The sequence below is a fragment of the Anomalospiza imberbis genome, unplaced genomic scaffold, assembly GCF_031753505.1.
Source record: "Anomalospiza imberbis isolate Cuckoo-Finch-1a 21T00152 unplaced genomic scaffold, ASM3175350v1 scaffold_702, whole genome shotgun sequence".
Lineage (NCBI taxonomy): Eukaryota > Metazoa > Chordata > Aves > Passeriformes > Viduidae > Anomalospiza > Anomalospiza imberbis.
This window is the reverse complement of record NW_027100317.1, coordinates 30,001-35,000: the sequence shown is the minus strand read 5'-3', so window position 1 is coordinate 35,000 and position 5,000 is coordinate 30,001.

Here is a 5,000-nt window from a genome sequence, read left to right as displayed (position 1 = left end):
CCTCGTTTCTCTCCCTCCCGGTCTCTCTCTCTCTCTCTCTCTCTCGGGGGGCTTTTTTTTTTTCTTTCCTTTCGGGGCCCCGCGCCCCGTTCGTTCTTCCAGGCTCGGCCTCGCGTTCAAAGTCACGCGCGCGGCGCGCGGGACGAAGGCTCGGCCGGGGCTGACCCGCCCCCGAGGCCGGCCCGCCCGCCGACCGGTCGCGGGCGAGCGACCGGTCGCCGGCGAGGCTGGGCCGAGCGGAGCCGCTCAAGAGACGGGACCCGCTACGGCGCGTCGCCCCACCGGGCCGCGCGGAAAGCACCGGACGTGCTAGAGGAGACAGCGACCCGACGAGGCGGGCGCGGCCCGGACACCGAGGCCCCTCGCAGCCGGGGCGGCTCGCTCGGCAGCAGGCGGCGGAACGGCAAAAGGAGCGCCGTGGGGTCCGCGCGCGCGGATCGGGCTTTTTTTTCACCCGCGGGTCCGCACCCCCCCAACATCGGTTCATTCCTTCGGCCCTCTTGGCTTCTTTTTTCTCTCGCTCTCGTTTTCTCTCTCTCTCTCTCTCTCTCTCTGTGCATCTCTCAAAGCTCTCGCGGCTCAGCTCCAGCCGCACCGCCGCCCGGCGCTGCTCGCGGCCGGCACCCGCGGGCGCTGCCCGGGACCGAGGCCAGCAACCGGCACGCCTCGCGTGTTTTCGGAAGGACACCTTGGCAAACTGGCGGGGCCACGCGGCCGTCACACAGCCAGGGACGGTCAAGACGCCCTCCCCCCGGCAGCGGGAGGGGCGACACCTCGCCTGCGACGGGAAGCGAAGCGGAAAGGAGACCGCCCGGCCCGAGCACCGGACCCCGCCGTAGGCTTCCCCATGACAGAGAAGCCCCGGAAGAGCCCGGCCGGCCGGGGGCCCTCTCCGACGCGACCCGAAAAGCCACATCGATCGGACAAGGAGGCGGCGGCTGCGGAGAAGAGGAGGGCAAAGCAGCCGCCGAAACGCTGACCAGGGCCCCGACGGCCACGCCGGCCCTGGGACAGCCGCCCGAGGATCGGGCGCGGCAGAGGAGCGTAAGGAGGGGGGGGGGGTGCCGCCACCCGCCCGCGGACAACACTTCTCTCGGCCAGGCAACGGCGGGGCGGGACCGCCGGGCTAGGGGCGAGCTTCACCCTTTCGCCCGGGGAACCCACCCGAGCGTTCGAGAAAGGTGCCGCCGACCGTGCCCCACGGGCCACCGGCTTTCGCCCGCCTCGCGGCGGTCGGCTCTCCCTCCGGAAAAAAAAAAAAAAAAAAAACAAGCCGGGGGACGGCACAACAAAAAGGCACATGGCGCGCGCCACACAAGGACACCCGTGCTAGCCACGGGGGCCGCGGGCCCGGGGCGGGGTGGGGCGAGGCACGCACCTCTCACCCCCCCCGCCCAACCCCACCGGCGTTCTCGCTCTCTCTCTCTCGCCTGCACGCCTTCGCTTTTCGTGGGCCCGCGCGCCTTCCTCGCGCGCTTCTCGGTGCCGCGGCTTAGGGCCGCGAGAGAAAAAAAAGCGACGGAGGCCTGGCGGGCGGCCCCCACACCGCCCGCAAGTCGGCACGTCCGAACCAAAAAAAAAAAAAGGCAACGGACCCGGCTGGCACAACCCGCCCCCCCGCCCCTGCACCGGCGGTAAACGGCTCGATCCTCACAGGACCGAGGAAGGGCGAGGCGCCGCCGCCTCGCCCGCGACAACGCTCCGGGGGGGCTCTGGGTCGGCTTCCGGTCCGTGCTAGGGCGGCCGGCCACCGCGGCCGGCCTCCGCCCCTGAAAAAACTCGCCCGCGACGCGGGTCCCCGGCTTAAGGCCGAGGAAGGGGGACGACTTCAACAGCGCGCGCTGGTGGGGCGCGGGGTGCCGCCACCCCGGCTCCACAGCTCATCGGGCGACCGCCGTCACCGAGTCCCTCAAGCGAGGCAGCGACGCCGAGGCCGGGCCGCGCGCCCCGCCGCACGGGCCCCCGCCACCCTTCCGACACGGACACGCTGGCACAACCAGGTCGGGAAGCAGGGGAACGGGACGCCGCCACCTCGGCGGGCCCGCGCGCGCCGCGCTCGGGGCTCTCAGGCGAGGGCCGGGAAAAGCCCCGGCCGCGTCCACCCGCGGCTGCCGCCCACCGCACCGGAGCGACAGCCCGAAAGCGCGCCCGCCGAGCGGGGCGCGCCCCGGCTTAAGGCCGGGCAGGAAAGGGGCGAGGCGCCGCCGCCTCGCCCGCCAGCAATCCCCAGGGGGGGCGCCCCCCCTTCGCCAAGCCGGCCACAGCCGGGCCGAAGCGGGACACGGCCCACGAAATCGATGGCCGCGGCCGACGGGCAGCTCGCGGCTCGTACTCGGTCTCTCTCGGCTTCTCTCCCTCTTTTTTTCCCTTCTCGCTTTATTTCTCCTCTTTCTCGCTAGCTCTCTCTCGCCTCTCGAACCGTACACCCCGTTTCCCTGGGCCAGACGGGCGGACCGGGACGACGCCACGGGGCTCGTCCCGCGTCAGCGGCACTCGCCTCGCTCGGAGGACTGCGCACGGGGGCCCCCGGCCTCCCTCGCCGCTTCGGTCACAGGCACGGCACGAGCCTGCGGGGAGACGGCCCGTCACCTCGCTCCCATAGTACGGACAGACGAGTCCCAGGCCGCAGACGCCTCCAAGAGGACCGATGGAAAGCGACCGGGAAGGTGCGCCGCCGCAGGCCGGCCCCTGCGATGACGTAGCCGGAGGCAGCTGAAAACAGCGACCCCTTGGTGAACTTCCGGAGCCGGCCGCGACAACAGGTCTACCCGGCCGCGACAACAGGTCTACCCGGCCGCTGCCGGAAATCGCCTAAGTCCCTCCGGAGCGAGGTAGACCTGTTGTCCGCCGTCCACCGCCCGCCGCCCGGGCGCCGCGCCGGGCCCGGCGGCCCCGGAGCCGGGGTAGACCTGTTGTCCGCGGGGTAGACCTGTTGTCCCCGGGGTAGACCTGCTGTCCGCGGGGTAGACCTGCTGTCCCCGGGGTAGACCTGCTGTCCGCGGGGTAGACCTGCTGTCCGCGGGGTAGACCTGCTGTCCGCGGGGTAGACCTGCTGTCCCCGGGGTAGACCTGCTGTCCCCGGGGTAGACCTGCTGTCCGCGGGGTAGACCTGCTGTCCCCGGGGTAGACCTGCTGTCCGCGGGGTAGACCTGCTGTCCGCGGGGTAGACCTGCTGTCCGCGGGGTAGACCTGCTGTCCCCGGGGTAGACCTGCTGTCCGCGGGGTAGACCTGCTGTCCGCGGGGTAGACCTGCTGTCCGCGGGGTAGACCTGCTGTCCGCGGGGTAGACCTGCTGTCCGCGGGGTAGACCGGTTGTCCGCGGGGTAGACCTGCTGTCCGCGGGGTAGACCTGCTGTCCGCGGGGTAGACCGGTTGTCCGCGGGGTAGACCTGCTGTCCGCGGGGTAGACCTGCTGTCCGCGGGGTAGACCTGCTGTCCGCGGGGTAGACCGGTTGTCCGCGGGGTAGACCTGCTGTCCGCGGGGTAGACCTGCTGTCCGCGGGGTAGACCTGCTGTCCGCGAGGTAGACCCGCTGTCCGCGGGGTAGACCCGCTGTCCGCGGGGTAGACCTGCTGTCCCCGGGGCAGACCCGCTGTCCCCGGGGCAGACCTGCTGTCCCCGGGGTAGACCTGTTGTCCGCCGCCCACCGCCCGCCGCCCGGGCGCCGCGCCGAGCCCGGCGGCCCCGGAGCCGGGCTAGACCTGCTGTCCGCCGCCCGGTTTTGGGGTTTTGGGGGTTTATTCCTTCCCGCCCCCCCCCCGCCCCAATCCCGTTTCTTTTCTCCTTTCTTTGAAAGAACGACTCTCCTATTTGTTTGGTACAAGAAGAAACTCGTCCGGAAGAGAAATTTCCTTGGCAAATCTTATTTCGTTTTTCTCTAGTATCCAGAGCACCCCCAGACCGAGCTGACGGGCCGCCTGCGCCCTGTGCAAGCGGGAAAGCGGGCGGCCGCTTTTGGGCCGGTTCTTTCACGGTCCGCAGAGACCCTCCAGGCCCGGCAGGGGTCTGGGGGGCCCCGGGGGCTCGGACCCGAGGCGCCCGGGGCCGGGACGAAGCCGCCGGCCCCTGGCCCTCGTTCCCACAGACAGAGAGAGAGAGAGAGAGAGAGAGACAGACACAGTGACACACACGCCCACTCCACACACTCGCACTCCGCCGCCACCCCCTCGGACACCGCACCCACCACCCGCGCCGCTCCCTCCCTCCCGGATGCGCGGGCCGCCCGCCTTACACGAGCTTGCAGGCCGGGACAGGGCCAGGCGGGGGGGGGGCATCGGTTGGAGGAACACAGGTCTACCCCGGCACGCGGCGGCCGGAGGCTAAGTCGGAGCCGAGATACCAGGTCTACGAAGGGGCCGGGCGAAGGTAAGCCACGACGGGGCCGAGACATCAGGTCTACCCACGGTCCCGGAGCCCGGAGACCGAGGCCGGCCGGGCACAACAGGTCTAGCCACGGTCCCGGCGCCCGGAGGCCGAGGCCGGCCGGGGGACACAGGTCTAGCCACGGTCCCGGCGCCCGGAGGCCGAGGCCCGCCGGGGACAACAGGTCTAGCCACGGTCCCGGCGGCCGGAGGCCGAGGCCGGCCGGGGAGCACAGGTCTACCCACGGTCCGGTCGGCCGGAGGCCGAGGCCGGCCGGGGAGAACAGGTCTACCCACGGTCCCGGAGACCGAGGCCGGCCGGGGAGAACAGGTCTACCCACGGTCCGGTCGGCCGGGGACATCAGGTCTACCCACGGTCCCGGAGACCGAGGCCGGCCGGGTACAACAGGTCTACCCACGGTCCGGTCGGCCGGGGACAACAGGTCTACCCACGGTCCGGTCGGCCGGGGACATCAGGTCTACCCACGGTCCCGGAGACCGAGGCCGGCCGGGGACAACAGGTCTACCCACGGTCCGGTCGGCCGGGGAGAACAGGTCTACCCACGGTCCGGTCGCCCGGGGACAACAGGTCTACCCACGACCTGGTCGGCCGGGGACAACAGGTCTACCCACGGTCCG